We start from the raw sequence: 23,817 nt of genomic DNA, 5'->3' as shown, positions 1-23,817 counted from the left end.
ACTAGTAGTGTAGCAGTGTTACTCTATCTTTTTTAAATAAACATTCTTTTGAGCTACTTAAACATCAGGTAGTTTTCTAGTGATATTTTTGTTTGGTTGTTTGTTTTTTTCCCCTCACATAACATTTGTCTTCACCTTTTTCCTTCTGTTATCTTCATCACCTGCTGTCTTTGATCATGAAACACTTTCTCTGAATGCAAAGGATTTTATGGGGGATTTGTATTGCATGTATCCTAACAACATTTTATATGTATGTATACTTATATATTCTTTTACATATATGATAACATGCAGAAATATATATGCATGATTTGCAGTTTCTGGAGTCTGAAGTTACTCTACAGTCAGCCTGGGCTAAAATAAAACCTCTCTTGGATAAAGAAAGAAAACAAACCACAGGATTTGCTACATCAATGTGACACATTTTTCATGGTGGTTTTTGATATGCTTCTCTAGAATGGATTTTGGAAAGGAGGGCATGGAAGCAGACACTTTTAAAAGGTGGAAGGCCATCCATCACATCAGACTGTCGGTGATCTGACAAGCAGGGTACCATCTTCCAGTTTAACTGAGAAGGTTGTATCTTCTTTATACCCAGGTTGGGTTGACAATATGAGTGAGTCCTCCAGCAAGGGCTGTTCACTTCCATTTCATTCAGAACCTAGTGGTTTGCTTCTCATAAGGTAGTAAACAATACAGTGCCTAAGCTGCATTTTTAAAAGAAACTCATATGTTTCCAGCACAGTTGAATTTATTACTTAGCACGTATCTATGCTGGCAGTTCTCAATCCTTTCTCCACTAGAGGTTTAGCATCATTTTAGCATTTTTTTATTCTAAGGAAGAGTGTAGTACTTTACATATAGGGGCAGAAATCTGGTTATTCCTTGGTTGTTGGAAAAGTAATAACATGAGTAATGCTGCAGTTGAAGATAATTTCTTGTGAGTCCTGGGAGTCTGCCACTTCTGTTCTCAGATGATGTAAACCAAGTCATTAAGTTTAATGACCAGAATGTATCCTGTAAACTGTCAATATTGTAAACTGTCAATAAACTGGCAATAAAATGTAAACTGTAAACTGGTCATAAAATCTGATATACAAGAGTGTCTTTATGCAGTGATTTTTAGCTCTGGAACAGATCTTGTAATTCACAATAAATAAACAAAAGGGAAAAAAGGCCTATCACTTGTGCTACTGATCTCTGGTAGTTCTTCTCAGTGAACAGGACAGGACAAACAGATGACTTAAAGAAGGAGTTAAACAGATATAAACTGGGAAATCCAGAAAATCAAGGCAAGTTGAATAGGTGGGTGCCTGTGGGGAAGCAAAGGGAAGTGCCTGGCCTGTGGAAATAGTGACAGCAATTTAGTCAGACAGAATCATCTTTCTATCCTCTCATCCTTGTTTTCAAACCATGCTTATATTTCCTGCTACTTGCAGCTCTGGTGTGTGGATATTGACTTTTGAAAGCTCCTTTTCATCAATAATAATGGTAACTTCCATTTATCATATAGTTCTACAATAGAATATTGAATCTTGGCACATTTTTAAGTTTTAAAGTGATGGTATTATCTCCTCTGATGCTGTTCTAGCACCTTCTTGGTGTGAAACACAGGTGTACAATTCTCTCACTTTTGTGCTATAGCTTCTGTGGAAGGGAAATCCCAGAGACCAGGAGAAAAAGCTGGCTGATGTGAGGCTGAGTAGCCAAACCTGGCAAGGCACATACTGCCTGCACAGTGCCAGGTACACCTTGAGTTCTAACATGGCAAAAAAGCTTTAAATACAAGTGGCAAAATCCTTTATTAAAAGTAATACACACTTTAAGAAACATGTACCCCCAAAGCTCAGATATGGTGATTCTTTCTGGTTAAACACAATGCTGAAGTGTAGTCTGATACTATATCTTCCTGATTTTCAGGCTCCAGGGCAGCAGGACCAGCTGATGAAGCAGCAGATGGAGCAGCTGCAAAGGCTGGTGGCTGAACAGCAGAAAATCATTGCTTTATAACCCAGGTACTCAGGGAATCTCTCCTGACAGTGGCACCTGCACCTGCTGCTGCTTGTACTCCAGCAGTGAAATGCAGCAGTTCTTTAAAGAAAGGGAAGGTTTGATAGTTGTTTCAGTGGCTGGGGGCTCCTCCTCTGGCAGCTGGACTAAAACTTTCTCTGTGCTTTGGTTCACATTGTGGTTACCATGATCTTGATGAAGCTAAAGCACAGAATGTTCTGCAGCTCTTCATGACCCTTTCACTTTGGCACCAGGCTATATTTGGTTTGAAGCAAGCTTCACTGAAGTGAGTATTATCTAATGTTGAGTCCTCCTTAGCAAGTGTTCTCCCTACCAATCTAACACTATTAGCTCATTGTGTGGTAACAGAGACAGACAAATCAGAAGGTTATCCATGGTACAGTGATGCTGGGTAGAGATGGGGTGTGGGAAGGACAGTGATGTGCAGCACAACCAGCACTTCTATTAACTCTAGAATTTTTTAATATTTGGCAGAAATTGTTAATAAGTGTCTAAACTAAAGCTCAAGCAAATTTCCTTTTAAGTATGTTCATGTATGCTGTACTGTGCTTCATTTTGAGCCAGGTTTCAATTTGGCCCTCCACAACATTATGGACATTTTTTTTTTCCTACTCTATCACTCCTCACTATCTAATTTGAGCCACTCTACCAGAGAGACAGTGAGTTCTTTGTGATTGTCATCAACTCTAGTCTGGAGAAAATTACTGAAATATTTTTCCTTTTAACTATTTTTTTTACCTATTTTTAAGGACAGACTGATACCAGCCAAAAAACCTTGCTTGCTGAAAGTACAATTAATGCTTGGTCTAGACAGTTTTAAAGTGAGAGTTGGATTCATACAATAGGGGAATTTTACTAACAAGCTTCACATTTTAAAAGAATTGCAGAGACTGAACTCCATATCACCTCCATACAAATTATATTAAAAAAAAACTAACTGGAGTATGCTACCAATAAGTAAGTTCTTGTTCCTTGCTTAGACAAATCACACCAGCAATTGGTATTAGACAGAAAACTTCTGAAAAAATTTATGAAGAGCAACTAAAAGCATATAATCATCTCATAGAAAAACAGCAGAAGGAGCAACAGGCACTGTTGCCATTGGTGTACCCACTTTGTTTGTTGACAAATTCTCATGGACAGAGATATTGTGTGGGCTCTGTTTTGGTTCATTACATGGTAGCACATTTTTCCACTGTTCTTTTGTGTGATATTGGAAGATTATCGCCCAAAGTGAAAAAGGGCTGTATTACTCAGTCACAATCCATTCCCCCATGATTTCCCACTGGATTCCTCTGTTTTCCACCTATTCTTTGGGTCATAGTTTGTGCCCAGGTCTCAAGACACTTAGTTAAATTAGACATCAAGGATGACTCTGTTTGCTCAATAATAACTGGTCTCTCATGTCCCACCATGTGAGAATGGGGGCATTTCCAAATGCAGGTTTTGTACAAAGGTCAAGTACAGTGAGAGTGTTCTGCTTTTTACCATGGGTACAGTTTGAGATGAGCTTATGCCTGACACCTCTAGGTGTCAGAATCAGCATTTGGTTTGGCTTGGTGACTTGAAAGATGCATGTTTCATCACATAGAAATTTCCCCCATGTCTACCCAGCAAAATAACATCTCAAACTGATGCAGCTATCTATTTCTGTGCCACATGGTAAAAACTACAGGAACTTCCCCTGAAAACAAAGAAGAATAGAACTTTTCTCATCTTCTATCATACAGACATTTAGCACCATCTTAACCCTTTGACTCTACCAATGAATGAGGGAATGGAGACATCACATAGTGACTGCTTCTAAAAAGGTGCTTCTTGCATCTTCCCTGCAGTGTCAGGGCTGTTTCTTATGTACTCAGTTATCCATACCCAGGGTCTTTAAGACTCCTGGTGTCTGAGTTTTTTCAGTCATTATAAATATCTTTCTTTCTGGAGAATTATTCTGTCTGTGATTGTCAGGATTTAATTCTTATTTTCTTCCAGAGCAACCCAAAAATGACACCTCAAAGGGTTTTTCTGAAATGAAGAGAGATCATGTCAAGGCTCAGAAAAATTAAACAGAAACCTTTAAAAGAAGACAGCAAGCATTCCAGAAGAGCTGGTTTGAATTGCTGGGGTCATTTCTCCCAGTCTGGCCAAGTGGCCACAGGAAAGCTCTCAGATAAAGCTGCAGGTCAGTAGCTCCATGGATACAGATGAAAAAAAGGCAGACTGTGTTTCAGCTGACAGGGAGATAAAGGTTAAGACTGACTGTGAAACAAAAGTAGTTGAGCAAAGTGCAGAAGAACAAGAAGTGATTGGGAGAGATGAAGACTCAAAGGAAAATCTCTGTGACTCACCACAGAGAAGATGGCCTGAAATCCTGCAACCATGAAACAGTGACAGACACAAACCTACAAGTAGGTGAGGAAATGGAGACTGTCACATGGATCCTCTAGGAAAAGCAGGCAGAACTGCCATGGAGGGTACTCTGCAAAAGGATGTAGATAGGGAGGATCAGCCTCTCAAAGGCCATCTCACAGAGGGAACAAAAACCCCCTTGGAAGCCCTACAAAGGCATTATCCACTCCAGGATGTAGGTACAGATCACAGTAAGAGGTGGAGTGCAGGTCCTTCATTCACACAGGGTCAGAAGTGGGTTCAGATCTGCCCACAGGAAGTTGTTGTGGGGAGCCACAACTCGTAAAGCAAAAGGCAAATCCACGCTGGGTTTAAGGTGGTCAGTGACAAGATAATCAAAATTACATGTAGCTCAGCTGAGGCTGTGGAGAAGGGAAGTTCATCCTCAGCCTTGCAGTAAGAGTGGCAAAGGAAGGGAACAATTGCCTCAATATGACAAGTTGCATCTTCCTCCTGTGAGTCAAACTGCTTATACCCAAAAAGGGATGATGACCCCAAAACTCACCATGCTCAAAAACCTTCCTAGCCTGTGCCTCAGGGAGTAGATCACACTGACAGACATTTGGGTCTTTCTGATGGTGATTATGCTAGTGATAAACCCAGTGGAACAGAAAAAAATTCTCTGTTAGAAACTAAAACAGATCAAGGAAGCAAGATATTCAAGGAATTTCAGCCTGCAGCACAAGCAGCAGTGATTCTAGTACTGGAGCTGTTGGTCTAAAAGGGAGCAAGGTTCACTCTTCTTTTCAGGACTCTTTATTTCATCTCACAAGATTGAAAAGGAGAGAGTATGAGCCTGAGTCAAAGAATGGGAATAGGGCCAGCAATGTTAAAAGCCTACATCTGCCATCTTCAGGAGTGGCTCATGAGATTCCTGCACTGAAAATTAAAGAAACTCTTGAAGTGGAGGCACTACAGAAAACACTCTTTGCAGACACATTAGATAAGAACTACCCAAGTGTTGGTTTGTGTTTATTTTTCATTAGGGAAAATTTTTTTCTTGGATTTATGACTCATTCTGCCTGTGCTCCCTAGCTATATGCCCACCTCTGTCAGTATTTCTCAGACCTAAACTGGAAAAAACAGAGAAGAAGGAAGAGATACATCTACAAACCCCTTGTTTTTCTTTCTTCTCCATCATCACTAGTCATTCTTCCTAAGTCTGAGGTGCACTTTCAGGTGCAGACTTTTGATTCCATGAAATGGATGCAATGTTCAATGAATCCCTGAAGTCAGGGCTAGAATTAATTCGCTGGAGCTTAGGTATGACTCACCCCTTGACAGTGAAATATTCACATTTTCTTTTTAACTCTCAAATTTGCATGTTTTTCTCCTAAAACACAGAAAGCCTCAGATCAGTGACAATGTTATAATCTCCTAAGAACTTCACTCAGTTTTTTCTTAATGTGGTCCCAGCTTTTTAGTCAATCAGCTTTGGGCCCAGTGATCTTACTTCTGGTAATGAAGGCTTTAGTCCTTTATATTAAACAGGTTCTTGACTTTTCTTGGTTTCCACTGAAGGACTTCCCACACATTTATCCTCATCCTAAACCCTAAGGCTTTCTCTTTTTAACTGGAATAAGTTTTCCTCTCTCCAATAATCAACATGGCAGAAATAGTCACTTCTCTCAATTGCTCTGTCATAATCTACTAAGCACACTATACTCTGTGTCAGACTGCTGTAAAAAAAGGGCTCTTGTGGCCTCTGAAAGTTACATTCAATAAAAGTTGAACCATCACATGGCATTCACATTCCTAAAAAGGAGTTCAGCTACTGACATTGATACACACCAAATCTGTTTCACTTACTTGATTTGCAGGGCTTGGATTACACTACTAAAACCTATACTGGGAATGGAATGGTTGAATGATTAGACAAAATGCATTAATTCTTTTTGATGGATTAAGGAATAAATCTTTCTGCACTTATACAGTTTGTGGTTTTAAAAACATAGAGAGGGTTCATAAATAGTCACAAAGTCCTGTGTGTTATCATAGATACCTGTGCAGAGGAAACCCAGGACATCCTTAGCAGAGGATGAGGGACTGATGTGTACCCTTCACTGACCATGGTGAGAGAAGAACCTGAGGAAGAAATGCATTTCTGCAGGTAAATCTATATACACAAGAAACTGATTTCTGTGTGCAGTGAGAAAAATATTTATTTTAGAATTCTTAAAATCAGGCTGCTAAATTCTTACTTACAAACTAGCATTTTTCCAGGGGCATCTGTGCTGTTTTTGAACTGAAACACTTATTTAGGCATTTAGATTAAAAGTAAACACCTCACTGAAGGACATCAGTTCTCAAAAAACTGGTACACTTTGGGTCTAAAGCTGAGTAATGTCAAATGCTTCCCATAATTTGCTGAATATTTTTGGGTTTCAGTGAAACCAGTAAGAACTCAGTGAGATTTCTGAGGTCAACAAAAAGTGTAGAGCACACATCAGTGCCAACAGCATTCTTATTTCAGGAATACTAATATTTTGACTAGACTGAGGATATGATTGACACTATAAAAATTCAGAAGTTGCTTTTGTTAAGTTTTAGTTTGGTTTGGTTTTTGTTTACACCTTCATAGAAGAAAAATAATTTCTTAACACAAAATTCCTACAATGAATAATTTTGGATCTATGGGGTATGTAATGGAAGTGCCTTTACAGCACTAACTAATTGTAGGCTATACAAATGCCTCTAATAAAAATTGAGCTTGTTTACAATCAAATCAAATATGAATTTTTAACATGATAAAATCTGTTAGAAATTAGTAGGTGCTATCAACTACAAACACAGGAGAGATTCTTTTCCTCTTTGTATTTCAAGCCTAGTTCTTAACTGGTGCAAAATTAGCATAATTTATTGATTTTTATTTTTTGATATATTATGTAAAGTAAAAAATTATTTTCCTGATCTGCTTGTCCATTCTTCTGTCCATTTCAAAGACAATGGGAATAGTGCAAAAAGCTATTTTACATTTATTGGTTTGTATAATTTTCTCCTATAGTTGCCTTTCAGCAAAATGCTTTCATTGTCTTAAAAATGAACGGGTTTCATTAAAGATCCTTCTTGGATCTCTGGTTGACCATGATAGGTGCTCCAGATGTGAATATTTGTGGGATTTGGCAGTTCATGAACTACTGATGAAATTAGGTGCTGCTTTTACTGCTGCAACTTTTGGCTGTGTAATGATGTACTGATGCAGAATTCCTGCAGTGCCAAGTTCTGCCAGCACTGTATTCTCAGCCTGCTGACTGTGCTGCCTTACCCATGCAATTACTGAGACTTTTTAATAATAATTCATATTTTTAAAAGAGCTTGAATGGATTTATAAATGTCATTAGCCATAGTAACCCCTATCATTTCCACACAGATGTTTATCCAAAAACGCCTGCCCAGTATAATGCATACATTTTTCACTCACTTTTTTTAATTTGTGAGCTAAAGCTAATTGCAGAAAGCAGCTTATCCTCCCTGGCTGTGTTTTCCCTGTGCTGATTGATGCAATCCAAGAACCTGCTTTACATTTTTGAATCAGCAGCCCTGTTAGGAGCATGAGATAACTGCCCATTGAGAACAGCTCACTTGTGCTGTGTGACAACTTGTGCCCACTGGAAGCAATGAAATTCTTTTTCAGAGCAGCACAACATGACAAACTTGCTTTGTTTCCAAGCACTTTGTTTTCAGACCTTTCCAGGCACAACTAATATATGCAAGAGGGTAAAACCAGCAGGGATGTAGTGCCTTGTGTGCATCTGGTGCCCAAGAGTGCCTGGACAGTGCCCAAGGCATCAGCCTGTGGCTCCACCCTGCAGCACTGAGGCTGTTCTGCTGGCACTTGGTGTCAGCCAGAGGATTCTGTCATGGTAATTTGTTTGTTCCTCCAACCAATGCAGCTTGTTTGCCATTTTTAATGCAGTTTCCTTGTAGTATGGAATCTGCATGCTTGCTGGACCAACAGTGCTAGTGGTTGGTTTATTTTTTTCCACCTGCGTCTCACTGAAAAACATTTTTTTGGGAAAAAATACTTGCTTCATGTATGTTCTTGCCTCACAGGCAGCCCTGCCTCAGGGAACGTGCCTCATGCAGAGGTGGGCCTGGCACACAAGCAAGAATTTCAGTTTGTGCAAAGTGCTTAGCCTCTTCTAAAGCATTTTCTATCTGGGTTCTACACATAGCTCTGGTAATTTATGGCTGGGCTATGACCTGTTTGTCAGCAGCTCCAAAGTCACAAGTGCTCCTGGTATCCTTGGCTGTTGCATTTCCTCAGGGCAGGGTCTGTTTTCTAGCCTTGACTTAACACAGTGCTGTTCAGTCTGTGATGGAAAATGTTGTACATAGATGTTGCATCTTGCTTTTGTTGTAGTGCATTGTATTTCAGAGTAACTGGTCTGGATATGGAGGAGTGATAGGCTAGACATTATCACACAGGGCCTCTATTCACTCATTCAATTTGATTATTTTGAGGAGAATTAATACTTATATTGTCTGTTGCTGAGGCTTTCTCCATCATGCTTATAACCAGAATATTAGTCAAGATTATTTAGAATAGAGAACAACAACATTAGGTAATTATTTACAAAGAGCAGCAGGATATAGGGAGTTTCTTTTTCTCCTAGTATCTGTGAGAACTTTCACATTTTGTTCCTGATGTGCTCAAACTCTATTACTGAAAGGGAAAGATGAGGTCATGGATGCCTCCTGTAGTTCATGTTTCTTTTTGAGTAATAGTGAAGGACAGATGGTGGCTGTAGGTCATGAATGGAGCTGGAAGCTCACTTTTTATTTGTTAGCAGGAAGCTAACAAATAATTTCATGTCAGATTAAAAATGAACTGAGAAGTTAGATCAGAGTCATATAAATAAGCTCAGCTTGAGGATATGTAAAGATCTGTACTTTTCCCCTTTTTCTGAATGTTAAGTGCATTTCCAGATCAGTCACATCTTGGGCCATTGAGTTCAAAGGCAAAATCTCTTCTGAACACCCTCATTTAATTATTGGTGGATATTTACATGTGGGAAATAAATACTTTATCCCATTTCATTCAGGTTCATAGCTAATCTGATTTGTAGGAATGACTGGGCAGATGAAAATACAGCCCAGTCCCCAGTTTTGCATGATACAGATTCACAGATACACTGACAGGTAACAAGCTGTGCCTTCTGCAGGTCTGACCTGATTCAGCTACCTGAATACAAAATGTGTTTAAAAAGCCTCTAAGTTCATTGTCAAAAATTCCAATTAGAATTCTTTCCAGATGCTAAAGAGAACAAATTTTCCAACTGCATGCATTCATGGGTGTTCCCAGGGAGGGAATTCCTTAATTTTGACAAGTGCTGATAACTGGTTTCCACTCCCAGCAGGATCAGCACAGGAGGGACATGCCCCAGCCCTCCAAAGATCACTCCCAAAGAAGGTACACTCAAATACAGTCCTTCATTACAGTCTCTTACACCAATTTCACACTCTTTGTTTATCTTATGAGCAGAACATGAATAGACCAGCTCGAGACTGTCAGGAGCACGGAGCTGGCTCACCCTTTGGAATGCAATAGAGATCAAACTCACCTACTGCAGAAAGAATTGCCCAGAGCAAGTGAAAAAGAACAACTAGAGTCACTGGAGAACACGTAAAATCAGAATAAATGCAAGTAAGCTGTCTTCTGTAGAATAATATGCAGTCCCTTTCAATTAATGTCCTTCCATTCAAACATCCTATGTTTTCACCTGAATCTTTCCATTTGCCACACATGGTAAATTACTCCTGCCATTCTTTAGGATGGTAAGATACACAGTGAAGATTTTAATTTTAATAAGATTCTGATTTGATTTGTGTTTTAAATGTACATCCCTTTCTTTTGTATAAGAAAAAAAAAAGGTTGAGCCTATCATTTTTTTAAGGAAGCTAAAATGTTCCCATGCTCCTCATACCTCCTGGTACTGATTTCTCCAGCAGAGCTGACTCTTGAAAAATTTCCAACTCCTGCACAGTGAACTTTCCTACTTGTAAACATTGGGACTCATTGTGCCAAGTGCAACACAGTTAATGGCCACCATTCTCATTCCTGTGCTGAGTATTTGTCATTATTTTTTTCTCTAAACTATCCTGTTCTTTGGCTTTGAGTTATTTTTATGATATCTAGCCCTGTGTCTAACAATCTAGCCTGCCTAATTACATCCCCAAGTCATTTGTTAGGGTTTCTTCTAAATTCCTTTAGGGGATTCTATGTTTTTAAAGCTTTTATTTCAAACTTCTTAGTGATAAAATAATCTCTGATTATCTGTGGCCATTATCCCTATTAAAAACAGCTTGACATAATATGACTTAAGGGGCAATTTTCTAAAAGAATCACTGATAAACAGAAAAAAATGGTTAGACACGTGAAACCAATAACAGAAATGGGGCAGCTGAAAGTTATATTTTTATAAAATAAAAGAATAGGCAATAGTAAAGCCCAGAAATGTCTGGAACAATGTTCTGCTGCAAAAGAATGTCTAAGCCAAACTGATATATTTGACAGCAAACTGACAATTCAAATTACTTTCATGATCAAAAAGGTTTCAGAACAATTAAAACTGGCAACATAGTACTTTGTTCAAAATTTTTATACTTTATTTTTCATTGTACATTTTTGGGATACCTTTTTGGGTCATACATATAGTAAATGTTTTTTCTTATTTGTCTACAAGTCGCATTTTCAACAGGAAATCTTTCAGTGAGGCTGCTTTAGTGTTTTGATTAAAAATATTTTGAATGCACTTTCTGCACAATATATTAAAATATCAGTTTTCTTTCCACCTGGATTAGAAAAAAATAATAGAATGTATGCCAAGGAATCATTGTGTTTCCTGACTATGTGTGCAGGCAGCTCTCAGCTAACAAAGGAATATGATCAGGAAACAAGTGGGCAGACACACAAGTGAAAGTGAGAAAGGGTTGCACTTGAGAATTGGTTGGCTATAGAGCAAACTGCACATTTCTAGCTCAACTCCACCAGTATTCTCTTTGCACTATCCAGCATTGGTGCCCTGAAGGAAAAGGAATCAGTGTCTGCACCAGCAGGGGTGAGGGAAGAAGGGAGAAGGCAAAAATAATGGAGGTGGGTGTATATGGAAATGTCCTCTCCAAATTTCATTACTTTCATTTTCAATTCAGTTGAAAATTACATCTTTGCAATCCCCTGCCGTTTGTAAGAAGTATTTAACTATTCCTGTGCTCTTTTCACCATACAAAGATCTGATTACCTGACATCCTTGTCATTAAGATCTACCTTGTATTCTAGCCTTTTCTTAGAGATGTTGACATTTAATGCTGATTGTTTGCATGATTAGTTTGAATTTCATGATTTTCTTCAGCACGGACTTGTCTCTGCTCATTTTGTAACAATTGGGTTGTTTTAATATAAGAGTTTGCAAAGTAGTATTTTTTTATTGTTTGGGGGTTTTTTGTTTGTTTGTTTGGTTGGTTTTTTATTACATACCTTAATACTGTAGACCTTTAAGCAGAACAAAAGGCTCCAGTGCTTGCTTCTGGATATGTAAGGTGGGCATGCCTAGCTCAGAGCAGGCAATGACATGGACACTTTCATTTTTTCACTGATGGGTATTAAAAGAGCAGATTGCTGGACTGCAGGAGCAGTTCAAGAGAACTGAGCCCTACTGGCATGTTGCCTGCAGCAAACTGAGACACCAGGTTGAGCTGCTGACCAGGCAGAACACAGAGCTTTGAGATGAGCTCAGAGTTTCAGAACAGCAGAGGCAGAAAGCAGAAAAAACCCCCAAAGATATTAATTTCATGGACAGAAAATCAGAGACTCTGGTACTGGAAGATACTATCTGCTTAACACAGTTTGAAAAATTCAGTAGTTTTTCTTTGGAGTTGTCATGTGTGAATACTCCACTCGTGCCATGCTTAGCCTGAAGGGGAGAAAGTCAGCTCTGCAGTGAGCCATGTTAAAATGCACTTTTTGTGTGGTTCTCTCCCACCCAGCCTTTTCATCCATGAGGAGTCCAGCTTTACCAGGTGATACAGCCAGCCTGTCATAGACTCTTAGGCCAGATGTCTCCCTCCACTAACTAGCAAGGGAGTCTAGATAACTAATTTACTTTCAGTGCCTAAATTAAAGTCTCCTGAAAAGCCTCCTGAAAATAATTCTACTCTTTATATATATAGTGCCATTTGCCTTTTAAATAAAACACCTCTTCAGCCTGGAAAAAAATATAGTTGGACCTCCTCTTAAATCTTAGTTCTTATTTTATGCTGTAAACTTTCTGGAAGAAACACCATCAGTGGCCTGCCTTGCAGAGGCACAAGTTGGGTTCTTGAATAGGAGTTACACTGGGATGGAGCAGGAGGGATAAACAGAGTGGAAAATGTAGCTGGCTGATGTAAATATCTTTGCTTTTCTCTGGAAATCAAAATTATTTAATCACAGGTTTACAGAGAGTCTTGTAATATCTTTATTCAGTATTCTACTTGCTAAATGTACTACTAGAATTTTCCTTGTTCCATTAGTATATAACTGAGTAATTTCTTGTTAGGGAGTTAAAGGAAATTAAAGTTACTCACTTTTTATAGAGGAGACAGCAAGCCTTGGTGAAATTAAATGGTTCAGACTAGAATTCAAGAAAACCCTGAAATTTGGGTTGAGTGGGTCATTTCATTTCCTTGTGTGTATTCAAGGGAGAAAAATACATACTTTGAGGGATCAGTTTAAGGAAATGTGTGTCAAGGATACTAGAAAAAATAATGATCTCCTAGATGGTATAGTCTAATGAGATGAAACTTCCACTTCCACAGAATGGCCAAACCTAGAATAAAATAAAATTGAGCCATTTTCTCTTAGGCATTTCCCTAATTTTCAAGTCTAATTTCTAGTCAGGTATTTTAAAAAAATGTTAAAACCACCAATGAACCCATCCTTTGCTTTATTGGAGTGAAGAAGTTTTGTGTCTCTTTTTCAATTTGCTTGTAATATACTTGTTCATGAGATTTTCCAGATAACTCCTAAATTTCACTGAAAATGTAATTTGAAGTTAAATTGCACTTTATTTTACTTTTCCCAAACCTATCTGCTCTTATGATTCATCCTTTCATAGATTGTGAAGGTCAGAGAAAAAAAAAGATTAGTCACAGATACAAAATTAAAACACATAAAAATTCCAATGAATGCCAGCATAAGAAAAAGCTAATTGACTTCTGCTGCTGGCCAGATTTCTGTTTTATTTCTACCACTTTGCTGATATAAAACTAATACTTGAAATACTGAATATTTTTGTTGTGTGAAAGTAATACTAGGATACTGTATATGAACATGAGAGGTTGGCACCTACAAAGTTTTTCTCTGATGCTGGGGATTTTCAGTCCCTAGCAGAACAACATGTGGAATTTCATTCATTGTGTTTAAATATCATAATTCTTATGAAAAGATAATGGCCTTAAATTGGAGCAGGTGGCTTTGAAGGCTGTTTGATTCTACTAGCTGTGACTTGAATTTAAGATTATGTATTTATAAAAAATTCTCTGCTAGGTTGCAGAAGCTGTTCTGTGAGGGACAGCATCTTCATCCAAACCAGAAGAAAGTTCATGGAAAGATAATCACAAGAGCCACAGCATCTCTCACGTGGGGCTGAAGACATCTTTGCAAAAACACTTCCTTGGAGATGAGAATAATAAAGTATGCATCCCTATTGCCAGTAGTCACTTTTCTAGAGTTTCAAATATGTATTTAAGAGAATGTTCTTTGGAATAAAAATTTCTGCAAATGAAAGTATGTATAAGAATAATCATGTTTTCTTGCTTGTGCATAATTCTACATGAATTATAGATTTCCTTCTTGTTTTGCACTTGCAGGAGCAAAATCCTTCCCCCCGACTCTTTTCTAGACCTAACTGAATTGTGTGTTGTTTCCAAAGAGTTTTCTGAACTTGTTGCACCTGCTACTCCACAGGCTGATTTTACAGGGAATTCCCTTGCCCTGGCAAACCATAAATCTAGTATTTTTCCATTCAAGGCTTTACTTGCCAATATGTAGCAGTATACTTCTCCCCCTACACTCAGTGGGAAAATCACTTAGATTTTTACAAGTTGAGACAAGTTAGCTCACTATGTCAAATGAGATGCTTATTTCTGACTGTTATGTCCATGACTACTTCTCTTACCACATTTCTAACACATCTCACTGTTTAGAATTTAGATATCTAAATATCTTTATGCTTTCCTTTCTCTTGGCTTTGTATTTCTTGCTTCATATTAAGGGCATCTTGGACATTACAAAGTCCATTTTCTTACTTGGTTGAAATCTATGCTTTGTTCAAGTGTACTGTCTCTCTGAAATTCATCTTCTCTACTGGAAACTATTCCTTTGGCTAAAGGAAAATTTTATTATATTTATATATATTTATAAATACTTACAATATTAAATTAGCCAACACACTGCTCTCTGCCTGTATAGGAACTGAAATAAAATGTAAAAGAGATCAGATGAGAAGGGAGGCAACTGTTCAGCTATAGTGAGCATGAGAGTGTGTGTTTGAAAGTCACTAGGGAGTAATTTTGGTGAATTCTATACTGTGCCAGATATGAAAAGAGATACTGATAATTTCCTCCTGTGGCACACAGCCACATGCAATGAAAATTGTGACTTCAGCCACAGTTTTGAGAAGGGGGAAGTTGAGGACAGCAGACTTTTGGGCTCCCTGCTATCTGGGCTTTCAGGATGTAGCCAGGATTGGATCCAGTCCAACTGGAATCCAGCACAAGCATGAGCTAGACTGGTGGGCATAGTGCCCAGATGTCCTGAGTGAACTCTAAAATGTTTGACAGAGGCACATGCTCTTTATCTGATCTGATGGCACAGAAAGACTTCACAGTAAATAGAGTGGCTGCCAATTATTTGACTCTAGAATTGAAGCCTCAGGTAAATGGAACATTAAACAGAAGCCCAAAATCTTTTTCATAGTGATATATCTGAACACAGTGACTCATTTGTATTTTCTTTGCATTTGAGCTCTTTTGATGCAGGTGAATGCTTTCCCTCACAGATCCCGTGAATCTGGATAATTCTGCATTTTGGATCTAGATAAAACAATCATACTATTTCTATCCAAAACTGAGAAACTGAGCATAGGAACATATAAAAGTGAATGGGATAACCTTGAACAACAGCAGGGTTGTCAGGCATTGGGCTGAACAGGGAAGTGTTGGAACCACCATCCTTGGAACTGTTAAAAAAATGTGTGGATATGGCACTTTGGGACATGGTTTATTGGTGGTTTAATGGTTCTGTTTAGCATCTGGAAAGAATTCTAATTGAAATTTTTGACAGTTCTGTGTCAATGTTTGGAACTGATGTTCTGAGAATCTTTTGCAATCTAAAATATTTTATGGTTCTAGGACTGGAAGAAAACATGCATATATGCAGGTTAAAGTTCGCTTGGACTGCTGAGTTTATTCACCTGTAACCAAAAGGGCAAAATAATTGCCATCTGACTTATTTTTGTCAAAGCTAATAGCATTTGAGGATATGCACTAAAACAGTTGGCAAGCAAGTCTGAAAAATGATCAATACAGGTTAAAGAAACAATTTTTTGTAGACATTTTAGATTTTATGAAGTAAAAAAAAAACCCAACATATTCAAGAGATGTTCTACATCTCTGAAAATGATGTACTCTTTTTGCCTGTAATACATTTAAGGATGATCTCTATTTGTCCTGTAACATGACCTGGCTGGTGAGGAACTGTCCAGTTCAAGTTGTGCTAAGTGAGAGAAGAAAAATGTTCATTTTAACTGCACTTCATTAGTGATTCTTTCAAACCATGAAAGAATGGACAGATGGGCCAACATGGTTATTATTTATTATTTTTTTATATTTGCTAACATGTATTCTCTGAAAACAGTTTGTTTTCTGAATGCTGCTCATTAGCAAGAACAAGCTGCCAGTTCCCTGCCCAACATGCACCTATGGATAGATTTTAATGATTTCTGTGAAAAAAGATGAATTCATTTGCCTGGCAGGATTGGAAGTGGGAGGAGGGGAGGGGAATTCCACTGAAAAGTATACTGATAGCATTTCTTAATATTTCAGACAAGGTCAAATGTGCTTACTTCCAATCTTAGATGGATTTTGCTGTCTAATCTTGCAAGGGATTTTTATGACCTTTGAGCATGTTATTTCCTTGCCTGTGAGTGTTCTCCCTGACAAATTACCAACTCTGAAGCAGGGAAGGTCTGTGAATATGTGGACAGTTTTTAATAGCATTTGAACTTCAGTGTTTTATTGATGAGTACTTGTTGCCTTTTCTCAAGTTTTTTATTTTTTTAAGAGGAATGTGAATTCTGCAAGACACATGCTGTGACATTTGAAGGCAATAAGAATTTCTTATTTAGGGGAATTGACAAGTGAGAGATTTCTGGGAAAATTTGATGAAGAACTGTAGGTATTAACAGCTGGGAGGCAAAAGCTCATTTGAAAATGTAACTGATTATTGTTAAGCATGAAGATCCAGGAGAACATCTTTTTAGAATTCCTGTGGTCAAGTGAACACTCAGTAACAATATCTCCTCCTGTTCTTCACTGCCTTCCTGATAGCATAGATCTGTAGGACTAGAGGAATTTCAAGAGGTCCCTGTTTTTGCCAAGAGCAGGATCAGTGTCACTGATGGCAATTCAAACTGTGCTTCAAAAGCTCCCACGCTGAAGATACAGAATGAACTCAAGTTTCTTAACCAAACTACACCTCTTTTGTTGCCATCAGCTGATCTGGTGATTAATTTTTTTAAATGCTTTCAGTGAAAATTGGAAAAACGTTATCTACCTTGTGCACGTTGTTATGCTGCTTCTTGCTCTAATCCTGTAGCCCCTTTACATCAAGGGACTGCATTTACTGGTCATCCACATATCTGCAATGAAGAAAATTAGAGATACTTAGATGGCTTCATTTATGAAAGTGATGGAATCTTTATCAAGAACCCAGTCATGCATGATTTGGCCAGATGCTTTGTATTTGAGTCTCTTTAAACCAAGTTGTAGTGGTTGCCTGGGATACAGTGATGGCTCTGAATTTTCAAATGATCTCTTAGAATGACATTCCTCTGAATGGAAACAGAGACTACATGTGATTCATGTAAGCCTGTCTGGATCCCTTTGACATTATTGCTTTAAAAATAGGTATGCAATGCATAAAAAATGAAATCTGGCTTTTACAATGGCATGTGTAACAAGCTGAAGTACTAACACTGTTCTGCATGGATGCTCCTTCAGCTGAGCTGGCTGATACATCTCATCATGTTCATGGAAATACTGCTACTTCCTCTGACACCATCTTGCCACAAAGCATCTTCTATTTACAAGTCTTATGTAAGGTTTTCAAAAGCTTGAATTGCAACATTCTTTCTATAATAAACCACAAGGATAACAAATGCTGCCACATGTTAGTGTCTCACCGAAGCTGGTGAATATTTAAGCTGCTGTGCTCCTATTGGCACTTTCTAAACTTGGTGAGCCAGCTGGCTCAAAACTAACCAGGCTGCAAAAAATAGCTCATCTCTGCCTGATTCTACTCAATGAACCAGGTCAATTCCCCTCTGTAGCTGCTGATGCCTTATAAAGGAGGGACTGGAAATGTGGCTGGGGACAGGAGAAAAGGAGTGAGACTCCAGCAATCTAGGCTGAAATTGGTTTGAACTGCTGTGAAACTGCTCCAATGGCTTTTCAAGTTCTTTTAAATAATTTGGCAGTTTCAGTCTTGAGATATTTAGCTGTGAAATGATGGAAATTTCCTTCTATTCCTCTACAATTTCTGAGCTAATATTTCTTCATCAGAAATAGCCTTAAAGGTCCCCAGTTCTATACCATATGTCTCAAGCTGAAGTCCCAGGCATACTTTAACAGTTTGCCCATTCACCTTTATTTGAAAACCCAATAATGTTTGGAGAACTAAGACATATCCAAAGAATCTGACTGCAGAAAATATCACCAAATGCAAAGTACAAATTCTATTATTTTTCGCAATAAATTCTATTAATTTATGTACCTTCTGGCAACCTTGTCTGAAAGAGCTAATCAGCTGCCTTTCTTCTGCTGAGAACTGTTTTATGCTTGAAGGAAAATTTAGCCTTTTAAAATCCTGCCATTTTCTGGTGTTGCAATAGGATTGATTTCTTGGCTCCTTCCTTGCAAGCATACATTAAATTGTAATGTCACTTAATACTATAAATAAGTCATCACCATCCACAGCAGCAGCAGATACCCTAAATTTCATTGATAACATGGAGAAAATTTTACAGCTGTCAAACACTAACCATTGTTATGAGAGAAGGAGAAGTGCAATCTTCCCATCTGTGCTTTGCTAGTCCCATGTCCCTTGAGCAATAGCTCATGGACTTGAGTAAATTAAGTTAATGGTAAATGTATTCTTTCCTTGAATAGCTTACACACATCTTCTCAAGCAGCCACTCTTCAGTGTGTGAGACATTTCAAAATCAGAGTTATGGGTGCCATTTCCAACTTACTTTGATTGTTTCTTTGTTTCTTACCATCATATACTCACTCCAAGTCATTCATCAACTCAGTGCATTAGAGATCCTTCTGCTATCAATTCTGACAATCCCTTACCATTTCTGGGTTAGTTAAGCAATGTGGGCAGTGAGACTTTGTCTCACATTGCCATGCAGTTCTACATTAAGTACAGTACCTTCAAAGTTTTGGTTAGGCAGGAATGCAGCCTCAGTTTTCCTGTCATATCAATGTAATATTTTCTTGGCAGCTCCAAATGCCTGAGAGTCATTGTGCAAATCCTGTAAATCCCATGTATCTCATGGTGATCATGCAGAATATTTTATGTTTCCTCTGTGCTCTGCTCTAATGCCTCAGTGAAAAATTGGGGAAGTGCTTTTAAGTGTTCATGATCTTTCCAGTCTAAATAACTGCTATAGTTTGAAAATTTTTGCATGTCATTTCCTTTCTGTGGTTCACACACCCCTTAGAGTCCTACAAGTCTTGTATCAGCCTTGATTGATGGAGATGTATGAGACCAAAACATAGAAAGGTTGGACTAAAAATGAACTATTGTGCAATATATGAAATATTGTGCAATATTTTGCTGGACTCAGCCCAGTTGTGATAACCTAGATGAGAGCCTTTCAGCAGCTGTTGGCCTCACACTCTACCCCTTGGATTACCCCTGACTTGCATTGCTGTCCAAGCACAGAGAAATGTGGGAAGCAAAACAAGACCCTAAATACAGAGTTATGTACAAAATGTGTGTGTGTGCTTGAATGTGCCAGACACAACCAAACATTTTCCTAAAGTTTTAACCACTTAATGGTTAATAGATAAATACCTATTGTAGAAGGATTTTTCATGCTATTTGAAGGTGTTTATATTAACTTCATACAAGTGTATTTACACCTTTTAGGACATAAATAGCTCTGGTCTCTTTGAGATCAGAGACAAAGGAACACCAAGAAGAGAAAAAGTCTAATTCCTCCATTGGTAGAAGTACAACACCAACTGGCAGGAGGACCCCTCACCACCTTTTGAACCAGACAAAGTAAGTCAGCAGCAAGGTCTATTTAAACTGCCATTTTAAAAGCCTGAGATAGGTGTGGACATATTAGTCAGCAATTTTCATGTGCTTTCAGTGACCCTTTTTTCTTTGATTTTTCTTACAGGGACACCTTTGTCCATTTCATATAGCTCAGAAAACACGTTCCTCTCACACAACCACAGGAATGACACTTGCAGCTTTGCACCCTGCAAGAACAATGAAGAAATAGAGGAATTTCACCTTCTAACTCTATAGAATGGAGTTACAGTAAGCCTGTGGTCATAGTTTTCATAAGGAGCATGCTAACTCCATTCATTTGGCAATGATACTCTCCTGACTTTATCTTTTTGCCTTTACTCTTTATATAAATGCAGTCTTTAAAACAACATTGCAATGGCTTTCAAATAATAGATTTCTTTACCAATATATTTCTGCACAACTGTTGAACATTAACAGATTTATTTTGTTAGTTAACATTTTAATTTTGTCTCAGGAAGAACAAGCTTTTAAAAAGACAGGAAAATTGCTAAAAGCTCAGTATAAAGTGGCTTTTGTGACCATACACAAGAGAAATGGCATAATTGCATATGGCAACAAAATATCTACAGACAGTTCTACTTTTCTGGATGCTGAATAAAAGGTTTGAGCTACTTAAAATTCTTGTTCTTCCATGAGCAGCAACTCTGTTCTTTCCCTCTGTGAGAATAAATAAAACACACTAAGAAACAGAAAGTATTGTGTTCCCACATCCTATGCAGTAGACACAGCAGTAGAGATGGATCTGGCAACTTTGAGCATGGTGTGTATAGTTATTTACTGAAGCATATCATTGCCCTGTGGGGAGCAGTTCTCCCTATTCCTTCAGATCCCATAATTCAAAATTCACCACATCTTCAAACTGTAATTAACATCAGCTCATGACTGCCCTGGATGCTGTGTGCCAGATGTCACTTGACTTAAGGCTTTACACTGCCAGACTGCAAAGAACATTTATGGTAATGGTAAACTGGAATTGTAACATCCAGAATAGCCCTTGGTTACACAGATAGCACCATCTAACAGCTAAGAGCCATGTAATTTGTTCTGGAAGAGTGACTGTAGCTAATACAAGCACCTTTCTTGGTAAATCAGTAACCCAATACCCAGAGATAGCTCTGCTCTCTGTTCCTGTGTTTTTTCTCTGCATTTTGTACAGATTATTTTGCCAGAATGCACTTTTATCACTGCTCATTTCCTTTAACTTCCTTGATATTGGATGCTTGGTGTGTTTGGAGGTAAAAGAGGTGCTTTCTGATGGACCTCACTTTCCACCATGGTACTGAAAAGATTAGTGCTGATAAAAGGATGACAACTATCAGCTTTTCCAATGGAGATATGAAAAAGATCATGCCAGGTCAGAGGGTGGGTGACTTTTTCTTTTCTTTAAGGAAAATAAAATTAGTAACTTATTTTCCAGCAAGATTCTATAATTTATCTTGAGATTTCTGAGAGAAACTGGTGAGGAAGGGTGTTGGTTTAACAACCCTGAGCAGGGAAACTACTTCATCTACAAAGACAGAAGTGGAAAGGCATGAAGGTAACAGCCAAAGAAGGAACAAATGTGTAGCTGGCCAAGCAGGAGACTGAGCAAAGGCAAGGGGCATGGGCAGTCATCTGAAGCAAGGACTGGTTTTTATACATATGTATAAATAAAAATATGGGCTGTACTGGAAATAAGTGAGGCCTTGGCAGCACTGGGATTATTTTAAATTAATAGTTCATGGATGAGAGGCAAAGCATAGAGGTGGGAAGAGGACTTTCATGTATGCACTGTTCTCCTGCACACTACAGAGGTGAAAGTAGCATCATCTGGGCACAACATGAGGGTGAATGAGAGGAAGGAACAGCAATGTGAACATAGCTACTTTTACGGTTGGCAGATGCAGAAAATTACCTTCAAATGACTTTTTAAAGATGGCTTGCTTTTGAGCACATTGTTATGGTTGAATCTGCTTATGCAAATGCTGTGAACATGCTGCTATCATCTCACTCTCCTTCCAGATTTATTATTATGCAGATGCACAGACAATTCACACTGCTTATCCAGATGTCCTGGAGGTACTGCAGTTCCCTAAAAATCAGATAGGTATGCAAGAGCTCCTAATGAGAACTGTATATGCAGATTTATTTTTATTGTGAAAGTGTGATCTTATTTCTGATTACAGCAGATTGTGTATTTTCTTGCCATTTCACATTGTCTTTGCATTTCACTTTTGGTGTATTCCATCACTTCACTTCTCAGTTTCCTCCTACAAGCAAATATAATAATGTAAATGCAGCTCTTCCAATTCTGATTGTCTGATTATGTGATTCTTTAAATTCTTTTACCAGTACTGTAGATATAATTTACATCCTCACTACAACGTCCAAAAAAAAATCCTGACCTAGCTTTGTATAAGGCAACCTGAAAGAACACTAGACAGAATTTTTACATCTTCTTTTCTACAGAAAAATATTATCCTGATGGCACACAAGAAACTGTGTTCCCAGACAACATGTGAAATGCCCCTACAGTGATGGACTGATGCAAGTAGTAGTAGTAGGAAAATAAGTCTTGTGTAAATAACAGGGACCACACTTTGGACATAGGTATAGTGACACTGACATTTAGAACTGTGGCTGGATTTTGCATGGCTGGGAAATTTCTAGATGAAGGGGAAAAGGATTTGTAAGATAACAAGGGTTTTGCAAGAATGTGGTACTGAATATTCACTTCCAGCTTGAATGATAGGTAACGATTCAGCACTGGCCAAATGATGGTGGAATATTCCTCATTTAATTCCATGCAACTTTACACTGACCGGAGTATCTGGGAGATCCCCAGCTGTCAGTGTCAGGAATGTGGGTACCAAGGGACTCAGGATGAGGGCTCCTGAGCTCTATTCCCAGCTGTTTGGGTCCCCCTCTAACATTGGGCAAGGACTGAAATTATCTCAGTTGGTTAGAACATGGTGCTAATAACACCAAGGTTGTGGGTTTGACCCCTGAAGGGGCCACTCACTTAAGAACTGGACTTGAGAGCCCTTGTGGGTCTCTTCATATTCTGTGAATCTGTATTGTCTCTATTCCTCCATGCAAGATGAGAAAAACAGCATCAGGACTCACTTACACATCTCTTCTGGAGAAGAGGAAGGATCCTGCTGTAAAATGGATTTTCTGCCTGCAAAATGCCTTGAGATCCCTGAATGAAATCATGTAAAATTCAGATGTCACCATCCTTTAGCTATTACACTGTGTACTGAAGTCTTTTGGTGAGACCAGATCTCTGACGCCATCCCATGTAAATCCTGAGGTTTTCCACTTGATATTAATTTCCAATTTCATTGAATCATGCTAGACAGCTCTGTGAGACAGGTTAATAAAAGGCAATGTTTTCTCATCACTTTACTCATTGATGCTCCTTCTAGGAATGGAGATAAAAGAGATAAACCAGTGGTGTTCAGTGATGGTCAAAGGGAAATTCACACTGCACAGCTCAGGAGGAGAAAATGTGAAAATGAATGGATGGATCTGTAGGGCTGAAATTACTTTGGCTCAACAACTGGTGCTTAGAGTGGAATAACATGAATGAAATGTCTCTTGAGTGACACTGAAGGAGAGGCAGTCATGCCCTTTTTGTGTATTCAACACTAAAACAAATACCCACAGTACTTCTCACCAAAGTCTTTGTCTCATGGTATTGATCACACCTTCCCTAGTTTTATTGCAATTTGTTGTGAAAGTGACTACAATTAAGAACTATGTTAAAAGAACCCCGAATATACAGTTTAGTGCTGCCTTCTGCTGACTAAAATGCA

At 38.3% G+C, this 23,817-nt stretch overlaps 1 pseudogene; it reads left to right on the top strand.

Annotated features, from left to right (window-relative positions):
- Positions 1 to 612: 612 nt before the first annotated feature.
- On the top strand, positions 613 to 23,536 carry LOC130250856 (centromere protein J-like; annotated as a pseudogene).
- The last annotated feature ends 281 nt before the right edge of the window (positions 23,537 to 23,817 follow it).

This window comes from Oenanthe melanoleuca, chromosome 3 (genome assembly GCF_029582105.1).
Source record: "Oenanthe melanoleuca isolate GR-GAL-2019-014 chromosome 3, OMel1.0, whole genome shotgun sequence".
Taxonomy (NCBI): Eukaryota; Metazoa; Chordata; class Aves; order Passeriformes; family Muscicapidae; genus Oenanthe; species Oenanthe melanoleuca.
The sequence above is the reverse complement of the archived record's forward strand: the minus strand, read 5'-3'. Positions and strand labels throughout refer to the sequence as shown.